General features: G+C 50.8%; 1 pseudogene; it reads left to right on the top strand.

The window, feature by feature from the left end:
- Window positions 1-318: 318 nt before the first annotated feature.
- Window positions 319-2,114, top strand: LOC142559699 (uncharacterized; annotated as a pseudogene).
- Window positions 2,115-12,902: the final 10,788 nt, after the last annotated feature.

Below are 12,902 nucleotides of genomic sequence, written 5' to 3'. Positions count from 1 at the left end.
ATCAAAAAGAAGGCTGGAAGAAAAAGAAGACGACTGCGGAAGAGCCGGGCTTCTCATCGGCTCCTGCTATTATGCCAATTAACGCAGTGTTAATTTGCAGTTACCGCGATATAATTGGTATCAAAGTGTGCGCGAAGGTGCGGGGCATCCACCAGTACCAGTTTTGACCAAGCGGTACGTGATTCTTTCGATTTACGAGGACTTTTTCTGTTGCGGTGCGGACTTTTCGCCAAGCCCAATGTAGGCCTCCCACGAGTACGGCCACCGGTGGCGACGGGCCCGGCCGCTAGGCCTAACCCGGCGACGAGTACGACCAAGATGGCGTACGAAATGGAAGTGGCCACGTCAATGGGAGACAACATGGCGTCAGCACCGAGCATCGGCAGTCTCGGCGGGCGCACGTGCATTGAAGTTCACGGAGAGGACATTACACCGGAAGAAGCCGAAGGCTGGTCGGCCTCCGGCAAGCGCATCAAGCAGATCATGGCGGGCAAGGAAAACGGTGAGTCCGCCGCCATTACTCACCAGTCTAGACCCAAGACTAGGGCCAGCTTTGCTAAGAGAGTTGCAGCCTCGGTAACGAAAGCGGCGAGGATGCCGACAGACATGCCGAAAGAAGACACCAAGATAGTCATGAGGCCACGTGGAGGTCTCAACGTAGAATTGAGGTTTCAATAATTATGTCGGCAGTCATGATGGCGGCTCAAGTAACGAAGGAAGAAGGCAAAGCAGACACCATCTGCACGAACGCGCAGCAAAACATCATCGTGGTCAGCACCCCGGACGAGAGGCGTGCCACGCTATACTCTAAGGTCGAAGCCCTTAACATAGGAGGCAGGACATACGAAGTTAGTGCTTACCGAACGGCGCCGGACGGCACGGTCAAGGGAGTCATCCGAGGCATAGCCGTAGACGACTCCCCGGAGGAGATAGCCGAACACATCGTGAACCCGTGCAACCCCTTAGCGGTGGAGGCGCACAGAATCGGCAATACAACCACGGTGATAGTACTCTTCGCAGGACAGAAAGTACCGAACTACGTCAAGTATGGCTCGATATTAGTCAGGTACGGGCTTTACCGCAAGCACTTTGACGTGTGCAGGCAATGCGGCAAGGTCGGCCATAGAAGAGACGTATGCCCGAATCCCAACACCAGAGTGTGCTTCGGCTGCGGAATCCCCAGCGAGGATCACAAACACGAATGCAAGCCCAAGTGCAAGCTCTGCGGGGGACAGCATCCAACGGGCGAGAGGGAATGCAAAAACAAGTACAAGATGCCGTACGTGGTCAAAAAACGGCAATGGGAACGCACGATGAAAGCCATGCAGCAACAACCGGATCCGGAAAGCTTTCCGCAGCTGCGAGCGCCGTCTGCCGAGAGACCCCGCAGGGAATCAAGGCAGCGCGACAGCAGCCGCAAGAGGGACAACAACAAGGGAGGCAAGAGCGCCAGCCGCCACAGACCGTCGCAGTCGAGGGAGAGAGTCGCCTGGGCCGACGCAGTCAAGGCAAACATAGCAGATAAGAGACAACCACCAGCACAAAACGCCGCGAAGAAGATCCAAGAAGAGAACGGGGTGGTAAAAGCCCTGAGAGACGAGAACGAGATGCTAAGCCGGAGAATCGCCGAACAGGACGCAACCATCAAGGAAATCGACGAGAAGCTAACGACATTAATTGGGTTGCAGCAACAGCAGCAGCTGCTGCCGAAGCCCGCACAAGAGAGGAAACAAGAAGAGATAACCGAGGATGAACCAGAGGTCGAGGTGGACCCGAGAGCCACGAAAGAGGCGGGACCGGCTCCCAAGAGGAGAGCCATAGAGGGCGCCAAGGAACGAAAGATAATGGAGAGAATCGAAAAACAGGACGACAGACTCGACCGTCTTGGGGCGACCAGCAAGATAACCAACGAACGCCTCACTACGCTCGCGCAAACAGTTCAGCAGATGACAACGAACATACAGAGCACGATCCAGAACATGATGGCGCAGATGCAAGCACAGCTGCAGACGCAGATACAGGCACAAATACAAGGCATGGAAGCACAGATCATCGCCAAACTGCAGCAATCATGGACGGGACAGCACGTACAGCAGCATCCACAGCACCAGTGAGAGACCTCTTGGTCTGGCACTGGAACTGCAACGGGTTTACCGGCAAGAGAGCGGTGCTGCAGCAACACTTGCAGCAACTAGCGAGGAAACCAGACGTCATAATGATTCAAGAAACACACAGCGAAGAGACGCCGAGATTACCTGGCTACCGGTCGCACGACAGCCCGCCGAGCAAAAGGGACACGTCCAAGGGCAAGGGCAGAGGGGTCTGCACCTTCGTTAGGAAAGGGATCACCTTCATGGAACACGAAATTATCGGCAAAAGCGCCATCGAACACTGCACGGTGGAAGTAATCACGGGCAAGAGGAGGAAGGAGAGCACTTTCCTGGTGAACGGCTACTGCAATCCGTCCCACGGACAACAGAAATTCAAGGCACTCTTCCACAAAACGATTTCAGTCGCGGGGAGCAATACGCTCGTAGTGTGCGGAGACTTCAACGCTCCGAGCCAATACTGGGGCTACCACAGAATGACGGTCAAGGGGAGAGAGCTCATGCAAGACGCCACTGACGTGGGACTGAACCTAATCACGGATCCGGCCTTTCACACCAGGATCGGCACATCGGTTACGAGAGACACCACTCCGCACCTTACCTTCGTCAAAACCGACGGAGTATCGAGAGAAGCAAAATGGAGAAACACGGGCCAAGAGCTGGGCAGCGATCACTACATCGTGGAGGTCGTCGTACCACTCGAACGCCAAGGCAACAGCGGCATAAGGAAGCATCGCATTACGGACTGGGACGCCTTTCGAAAGGTGCTACCCGCGGTGCAACTGGACATTACGGACATCGAGCAATGGGCGGCCAACGTCGTTGAGACGATGGAAGGAGCCACCAAAGAGCTGGAGACGGACGAACGGATAGACAAGATGGACAGTCGGCTGGTCCACCTGATAGAAGCCAAGCAGTCCATAAAGGCGAGGTGGCAGAAGCGACGAACCAACCGAAGTCTAAGGAAGAAGATCGCCGAGCTCAACAGGCAGATCGAGGTCCACTGCAGGGTGCTATGCACCCAACAGTGGAACGAGGCCTGCAACGAAGCCGACGGACAGATGCACAAGGGCAAGACGTGGAACATGCTGCGGCACCTCATCGACGAAACCAAGACCAAGGGCCACCAACACAACAACCTGGCCAGAATCCTACACAAGGCAATCTGTGAACGCGGGGAGGACGAGGTCAAGGGGCGCTTGGACGCCAAGTACCTACCGACCGCCCCCACGGAAAGACACCCGGATTACCAAGGCAACGAGAACGAGACGCTAGATCGAGACATCCAGACATCGGAAGTCAGAGTTGCCCTGCAGGATCTCAATGGCAGGTCCGCCGCGGGTCCCGATCAAGTGACCAACAGAGCACTCAAGAACCTCAACGAAGGGGCCATCGAAACGCTCGCGAACTTCTACAACAAGTGCTGGCAAGAAGGAAGGCTGCCCAAGCAATGGAAAGCAGCCAAGACGATCCTCATCCCCAAGCCTGGCAAGCCGCCCAACATAGAGAACCTCAGGCCGATCTCGCTCACTTCGTGCGTGGGAAAGGTCCCCGAGCACGTTCTCATGAACAGGTGACAGCGTTACCTGGAAGAATCGGAGCTTTACCCAAATTCCATCATCGGGTTTCGGAAGAAGCTCAGGACGCAAGACGCCATGATCTTACTGAAGAACGAGATCATCGACGATACGACGGGCACCAAGGACAACAGAGCCATACTCGGGCTGGACTTGCAGAGCGCCTTCGATAAAGTGAGGCACTCGGCTATCCTGGCCCAAGTATCCAGACTAAACATGGGCAGAAGGACATACCAGTACATCAAAGACTTCCTGATGGAACGGACCACCGAAATTTGCGCGGGAGACCTGCAGCTCGAAGAGAAGAAGCTGGGCAGCATCGGAACTCCGCAGGGCTCGGTGATCTCCCCGCTTCTCTTCAACCTCGTGATGATCGGGGTGGCCAACCGGCTAGAAAGAGTAGCGGGAGTCCGGCACACCATCTACGCCGACGACGTTACGCTATGGGTACCGGGAGGAAGCGACGGACACATCGAGACAACGCTGCAAGAAGCGGTCAACGCCATCGAGGAGCAGCTGGGCGGGTCTGGACTCGTTTGCTCTCCGGCCAAGTCAGAACTGCTGGTGATTCCACCGACAGGAGCGGGCACGAAAAGAAAGATCATGGAAGTCAAGTACGAGCGGCCCAAGATCACGGTCAAGACAGCGGGAGGACAAGTAATATACCGGAGGTCGAGAAGATTCGAGTGCTCGGGCTGCACATCCAGCGAAATCGAGTCAACGGTGAAATGGTCAACAAGCTCGCGGGCAAAGCGGCCGCGGCAACGAGACTCATCAAGAGGGTGTCCAACAGAAGAGCGGGGATGAAGGAGGAGAGCCGGACTAGGCTCGTTCAATCCTTCGCAGTTAGCCACATAACGTACGTGGCCGCCTTCCACAACTGGAGGCCGAGCGAACGTAACAAGATAGATGCCACCATACGCAAGGCGTATAAGGCGGCACTCGGCCTCCTCGGGAGCACGAGCACCGAAAAATTCATGGCTCTGGGAGTCCACAACACGCTGGACGAAATAGCCGAAGCACAGAGAACGGCGCAACTCGAGCGTCTCTCTGAAACAAGAACCGGAAGAAAGATACTGCGGGACCTTGGCCTCGAGCCGAGGGAAGGCGAGCAGCAGAAAGGCGTACTTATACTGGATAGCATCAACAGAAAGCTCAAGGTCTGCCCGATCCCGACGAACGTGAACCCCGAGCACAACAAGGAGCGGAGGTTGGCGAGGGCCAGGGCTCTTGTGGACCTCCACGCCAGAGAAGAAGGCGCCATCTACGTGGATGCGGCGGAGTATCGAGGGAGCAGCAACGCATACGCGTTGGTGGCTGTCGGGGCATCGACGGGTGCAACGAAGACCGCGGCGAGCGTCCGGACTCGAGAGGCACACCGGGGGGGAGGAGGTGGCCATCGCCTTGGCCGTCTCCGACCCCGGATGCACTACAGTGTTGTGTGACTCTAGAACGGCAGTGAAGAACTACGCCAAGGGTAGGGTATGTAGTGAGGCTGCGCGCATACTGCGCAAGGCCGAAGACATCGGACGCAAAAGCGCTGTGGTGATCAAGTGGTTTCCGGCCCACATGGGCAGTGACGTGTCGGAACGCGGGAACGTCAACCACAACGAAACGGCCAACTCGGCCGCGCGAGGACTAACCAACCGCGCAGCTGCAAGCACGGCCGACTCGGAGTGTTGGTCGCGGTGCAGTGCCAAGGACAAGATGACCACCTTCAACGAAATAGTGAAGTGGTACAGACTTAACAGACAGACCATGCCGCCACCTCACCCGGGGCTTACCCGGGAGGAGGCAGTGTTATACAGGCAATTGCAGACGGGGTCCCTGCTCACCCCGGTGCTAGCTAAGCACGTGTGTCCGAGCGTGTACGCGAGTGACGTGTGTAGACTGTGCGCTAAGGAGAGAGCCACCGCGGCTCACATCCTTTGGGACTGTAGTATAAATCCACGAGAAGCCAGTGAGAAGACGACGATCCCGCCGCAGCTAGAGGCTGCAACGAGGACCAATGACCAAGATACACAACTAAAGGCCGTCCAGCACGTCTCGGCAGCTCTAGAGAGGCAGCGACCTCGCGAAACCGAGGAGAAGGGGGGCAGCACCCCCAGGAAGGGGGTGGCGGCCCTGTCGGATCCGCGGAAATAGCGAGGAACCAAGACTTCGAGGAGCACAATGCACGAGACTGACGTAGTGGTCGCGTCGCGGTAAAAGCTTGTCCTCCGTGCGTGGAGGGAGCCTAACCGACTCTGCAGGCGTATTTACTAAAGTTGTTCTCTCTCTCTCTCTCTAAAAAAGAAGCTCTACTCACCATGAAATGTTTGTGCTGCAGCAACGGTGTTTGTTTTTCATCGGATGAAGGCAATGTCGATGGAACAGCGTTGCGACGAAGTCGGATTTGAAAAGGCACGTCCATTGGCTGCCCCAAAAGAGAATTGTGTTTGTAATCCTCAGGGCGGAAATGCATCAGCACACATGCAGTCTGATCGGCACCTTTCCTACCCGCTGTAGCACGGGAAATGCACTGAGCCAGCGAGAACGTAGAGGTTGGCCCATGGGACTGCATGGTAGTGCACGTTGGTGTCGGAGCTTTCAGTATCCTTGTTCAGAGGACGCGGACCGTTTGGGCACCCCGCGACATCACACCGACCCGGCATTTCGCCACTGGAAACTGGAAACTACAGCGGTCAAGAGCTTTCGTGGCGCATCACCGATAGCGCAACAAGCCGCGAAATGGGAACTTTGCCATACACCAAGCGAAACTGCGAGCGCGGTCAGCGCGGCCGAGCGAAACCAGAACTTGTCGGCACTACCGTGGAGTGAGCGCTACGGCCGTAATATGCAGCAATATAATAACTATGGCCTACCACATGTTTTATTTGTTGCTAAAATTTATATAATTTTTCTTTTCAAGTGTAACATGTAGGAGTAGTTGAAAAAATAAAATAGGGGCTCTGACGTCACTTTATGAGAGGTACCACAACGCACGACAGGTGGCGTCCCCCAAATTTCTCAATTTCTTCGTTTTCTCGCTTAGAAATAATCTGTTCTCGCTAAGAATGGTGAACTTGTGATTACAAAAGCCTAATCTTTCACTCTAGCTCAACTTAAAATTTCCTTTTAGTGTCCCTTTAAGCATCGGATAAACACTGGCGATGCTGTTCCCATTCACCGCCGACCGTATCGCATGTCCATGGCAGAGCGGCAAGTTGTTCAGCAGGAAGGAAACAAGATGCTCGCCAGAAGCATTGTTAAGCCTTCGTCGTGTCCTTGGGCTTCGCCGGTCGTGCTCGTCAAAAAGAAAGGTGGCACGTGGCGTTTCTGCGTTGATTACCGCTACTTAAACCGAATTACTAAAAGGACGTTTGCGCTTTACCACGAATCGACGACGCTCTTTATTGCCTTCATGGTGCCAAGTACTTTTCGTCCATCGACCTTCGATCTGGTTACTGGCAGATTTCCGTCGATGAGAAAGACCAAGAAAAGACCACTTTCGTCACTCCAGATGGCCTCTACCAATTCAAGGTTATGCCGTTTGGTTTATGCAATGCCCACTCCACGTCCGGACGGATGATCGACTCTGCTTCAAGGTTTCAAATGCTCAACTTGCCTTTGTTACCTCGACGACGTCCTTGTGCTTTCTCCTACATTTGAGACGAACCTTGAGCGCGTCGGCGCTATCCATGACGTCTTCCGCAAGGCTCGGCTCCAATTAAGCTAATCGAATTGCTACTTCGGGCGCCTACAGATCACATTGCTAGGCCATCTCGTCGATGCTTCCGGAGTACAACCCGACCCGGAGAAGGTTCGAGCAATAAAGGCTTTTCCTGTATCTCAGTCTGTCAAAGACATCCGGAATTTTGTGGGGCTCTGTTCTTATTTCCGACGGTTCGTGAAAGATTTCGCAGCAATCGCTCGGCCACTTACTGAACTTCTGAAGAAAGACGTGCATTTTAAGTGGGGTTCCCCTCAAGCTGCCGCATTTTCACGCCTTACCACGATTCTCACTAATGCTTCGGTCTTGGTCCACTTTGACCCGTCCGCACCTACACAGGTCCGAACCGATGCCAGTGGTTATGGGATCGGCGCCGTCTTATCGCAACGCCAACACGGACACGACCGCGTTGTAGCCTACGCTAGCCGGCTCCTCACAACTGCAGAGCGCAACTATTCGGTTACCGAGCGAGAATGTCTTGCTCTCGTCGGGGCTGTTTCAAAGTTCCATCTTATTTATATGGCAAGCCCTTGTCAGTAATCACAGACCATCATGCCCTCTGTTGGCTTTCGTCGCTCAAGGATGCTACTGGCCGGTTCGGTCGTTGGGACCTCTGACTACAAGAATATCCCTACATAGTGACTTACAAGCCGGGACGCCAACACCAGGGCGCAGATTGCCTCTATCGCTACCCGGTCGAAGACGCAACCTCTACATCTGATAGAGACACCGACGCCTGTGTTTTCTCTATTTTTCCACTGCTCCATGTCACGGGCGAGCAGCGCCGTGAGCCGTCCTTGCGTATCATCATTGACCGCCTGAAATCGTCACTTGCTGACAGTTCCCTTCGCTCATTCGCACTTCATGATGGCGTACTCTACCGCCTCAACGTTCAACCCGACGGCCCTGCATGACTCATTGTGATCATATAAACACCTTCGCTCTGCTGTTCTCCGCGAACTTCACGACCTCCCCACTGCCGGTCACCTGGGTGTGTCACGTACCTACGACCGGATCCGCCGACGCTTCTTTTGGCCAGGGCTTGCTCGCTCCATTCAACGATACGTATGTGCGTGTGAGAAATGCCAGCGACGCAAGACACCATCGACGCTCCCTGCTGGCTACCTTCAACCACTCGACATTCCCGCGGAACCATACTTTCGGATTAGTTTGGACTTACTTGGTGCCTTCCTTCTTTCTACTTCGGGGAACAGGTGGACCGCTGTAGCCACGGATTACGCCACGCGCTACGCCATCACCCGAGCGCTTCCTACAAGCTGCGCCACAGATGTCGCCGATTTTCTTCTACGTGACGTGATCTTATTACATGGGGCTCCGCGACAACTTCTCACAGACCGTGGCGGGGCATTCCTATCAAATGTTATCGCGGACATCCTGCAGTCCTCTGCAACGCGGCACAAGCTATCGACGTCATACCATCCGCAAACAAATGGCCTCACGGAGCTTCTCAATCGCACTCTCATAGACATGCTCGCGATAGGTGTCTCTTCAGATCGCACTGACTGCGACCTCGCTGTACCGTTTGTCACATTTGCTTATAATTCATCGCGCCATGACACAGCCGGTTATTCCCCATCTGTCCTTCTGTTTGGCCGAGAACCAGCACTGCATCTCGACGCAACCGTCCCTGTTCACGCGGCACCGAGCAGTGAATATGTACTTGACGCCAGCGCTCGCTGCGCCCACGCAAGTGAAATTGCCGGTGACCGCCTTCTGAAATCTCAAGAGAATCAAAGGCGTTCGTACAACCGGCGACACCGAGACGTGCATTTACCGCCTGGTTCTTTGGTGCTTCTATGGTCTCCGTTGCGTCAGGTCGTCCTGTCACAAAAATTACTGTCTCGCAACACGGGCCCATACCGAGTGCTTCGTGCCGTGACTCCCGTCACGTACGAGATCGCCCCTGACGCCCCATCTGCTTCCGAGTCCAGTGATATCTTGCACGTTACACGACTCAGGCAGTATCACCCTCCCAGTTATGACATTTAGAAGCTCCGGGACGTCGCTTCTGCCGCCGGGGGATTATGCTACACGCGTGTGACATTTGACTGTTTGAACGAGGTGCGTGGGCGCCACCACTCGAGAAAAGAGGAGGACGAACAAACTGGACTCCTTCTGTGAATCTAACTGGTCAGCGGTACAACCGCTGTTGTATATATAACCTGTAAATAGTTCCTCATCTTACTGACTCGTCCTTCGCGTAACAATATTATTTGATAATGTCAAATCGGTGCACGTACGCCGCTGGGTGGTCGGTTGGGCCGGGTCGGTGTCGCATCCCAACGGATATGTCTGCCACACGGAACGCGTAAACCGCTCCTTTTTCGGTACCCACACTTCCACATTGAAATCACTGACAACGACAATAGGGGTTGTGTAATCGCAGGTAATTCACGCAAAGTGAGTATTTCACTCGCAATTGCAATGATATTTTCTTTGATAATGTCAAATCGAAGCACCTACGCCGCTGCGTATTCGGTTGGCAACGATTGGTGTGGCATCGCAAGGGACATGTCTACAACACGGAACGCATAAACCGCTGCCTTTTCGGTACCCACACATAAAAATTGAAATCGCCGAAAACGACAATAGAGATAATGTCATCGTAGCTAATTCATGCAAAGTAAATAGCCATTATTCTTACGGGACATGAGTCATTGCATTTTGGCTTGCTTACGGGGGTATGAGCCATTGTTCACGGAGGTTTGAGCCATTGAAGATGACATTTTTCAACATGCTGTTCTGTATGTTAGATGCGTGATTAGAAAGAATTGAAGCAATGTTCGTTTCACTTTGCTGAGTGTTTGTAACCTCTGCCTTACGGGGCTATGATGCATTGCATTTGTTGCTAGTTTGCGGGAGCATGAATGCTTACGCAGGTAGGAGCTATTGTTGATGATAATTTTTGTCTATGGAGAACAAAAATGCACGGAACTGTAGCCATATTGAGCTTCGCAGCAAAAGCGAAACAGTGCCTTGTTCTTGGAGCGTTACTTTTCTTTCAGGGGACAAGTGCGCAAGATATCGAGTTAGATTCTTGACTCATAATTTTGGAATTGTATTTGTTCTTCACTATCAATTACGAAGCCGTTGTATTGCTGCGGTTGTTTGCAATCACCTATATATATATATATATATATATATATATATATATATATATATATATATATATATATATATATATATATATATATATATATATATATATATATATATGCTCTTCGTTTCAATAAAATTTTAGTTGACAGTTAGCGCTCGTCCTGTCTGCTTCTAGTCTGTCTCCGTGTTCCTTCGCGCTGCAACCCAAGATCACGCAATACAATACAAGCGCTTGGTGTGTGTTATTTTTGTTGTGCAATGATACTTGAGTAATGTCAAGGGCCCACGATACGAATCACCTTCAAGTCGGCATCAGCTTGCAGAGGGCAACTCAGACGAAACGTTGCCAAGCAGATAGGCTTTTGATTATCAAAAAGATGTGTTTATTAAAATTACTCTCCATGAGGTGAAAGCTGACTAACAAGCATTTCAATTTTCTGTATTATTAAGAACTCCTGGTAATATGAGGTTGCTGCCTGTTACAGCCTCTTAAACAAAAAAAAGTAAGTTATGAAAAATTAATTGTTGCGCTCAATGTGTAAACGCAGACGCCACAAAAGTCCTAGTCCATTTTCCAATAGGCACTCAATGAAGATGTAGCACGTGTACACTGTCGAGTTGTAGTGATGTGGAGAACAAGGCAATTCCCAAAGAGTGAGTTACGAATATAACTTAGTATAAGGCGAGTTTGCGCTGGGAAAAATAATACTCAAATAATACTCAAAGCACTACACTCTAAAAACAAACAGAGTTCCGGGCACTCTCTTTGAGGGAGTATCTGCTTGTCCCATATTTCACTCTCGTTTCGAGAGTAGATCAATCCTCTTTCATAGAGTAGGTCAACTCCTCCCGACAGAGTTCAGTTACTCCACCGCAAGGGAATACTAGTACTCTTTCGCAGAGTGCGAATACTCTCCCCACAGGGGTAATAGTACTCCCCCAGACCGTGTGCTTCTACTCCGACCCATGTACTTCTACTCCACAAAGCCGAGAGTTTCTACTCCCCCAGAGTGCTTGTACTCCTTCAGAACTGAGTGCTAGTACTCTTAACAATAGTGTGAAAGCACGATGTAGATCCATGGTCACGTTTGAAGCGATTCGCAATACTTACATGCGGGGAATATTTTATTCTTTCATAAGCAGCTCCTGCACTTATGCTTGATGAATGGAATGTAATCTCTAGTCGCCGAGTTACTGAAATGAAAGATTTTCTCTTAAAAGCTCGAAATTTTTATTGATCAATCACAAGACAAACTGAATAATAATTTGAGAAACATACTGACAAAAACATAAAATCACATTACAATGATGCCCATGACTTTAGAAGAGTTCTTGTAATAAAACATACGTATATTCTCTAAAGTTGCATCAGTATTAGAGTGTAGAAATATCCTTTAATTTAAATTGGATCCTTCTTTTTAAAAATAAAGTATACAATGGAAAGTTAAACATAGAAAAAACATGTGCAAATTCACAAAGTATTGACACTATGATTGAAGAGAAATGTGCGCCACAGGCCAGCAGACACATTTCTGGCACAAAACGCATGCACTTATATGGCAGAGGTTACCAGTTGAACTGCTAAGCATGGGGCCGGTATTGTAGATAAATTGTACAAGAAAGTTTTGTGTGCCGTATTCTAAGGCAGCAGCTCATTTGATAACGTCCTGTGCAGCGTATGGATGTTCCTGGCCCAGATTACAGTGCCTTTAGAAATGTGTTGTATATTCTCATGAGGCTCTAGGTTTGCTTATATTTCACATAAAGTTATTCGTGTATGGGCTGCACCTCATTGTTTCTAAGTGTGTCTTGTCGTGGTTCTGCAGCAATATCCTGCCCGGTCTCAAACTGGTACAGTTGCATATTATGTTTCTTATTCAGTTGGCCTCCTCACGAAAGTAGTTTCCTGGTGCTGTTGGGATTCATCCGTTACACTTTCTCACAAATAAATAAAATTAAATTTACAATATTATCCAGTGCGTAGGAAATGAGTATAAATCTGCAAGGATCATTGGCATTAAAATCTTCCGCACCAAATTTCCTGTCATATATGGTGGCTCTTCATTTCAATTAGGGTAAGAATGCTATACTTCTGAGGAGCAGCTTTCATAATTACATGATCAATTATTGTGACTCATTGAATATGCAATCTAACTAAAGTATAGGATGGCTTCAAATGTGAACCAACAATCAGATGTGATGAATATGATGCATCAAAGGTGACATAAACATAAGTACAGGCAGCGAAGTGCGCAAAAAATACAAAGAAACAAAACATAAATTGAGAATGGCATCAGCCTGTTTTACATATCCTTTCCATGCATATGGATTTTGCATGTGACAATGCATATACTTGCACATTGAACCAACTACCTGAAACCAAAG

This window comes from Dermacentor variabilis, chromosome 10 (genome assembly GCF_050947875.1).
Source record: "Dermacentor variabilis isolate Ectoservices chromosome 10, ASM5094787v1, whole genome shotgun sequence".
Lineage (NCBI taxonomy): Eukaryota > Metazoa > Arthropoda > Arachnida > Ixodida > Ixodidae > Dermacentor > Dermacentor variabilis.
Note: the sequence above shows the minus strand (reverse complement) of the source record. Positions and strands in the feature narration are given on the sequence as shown.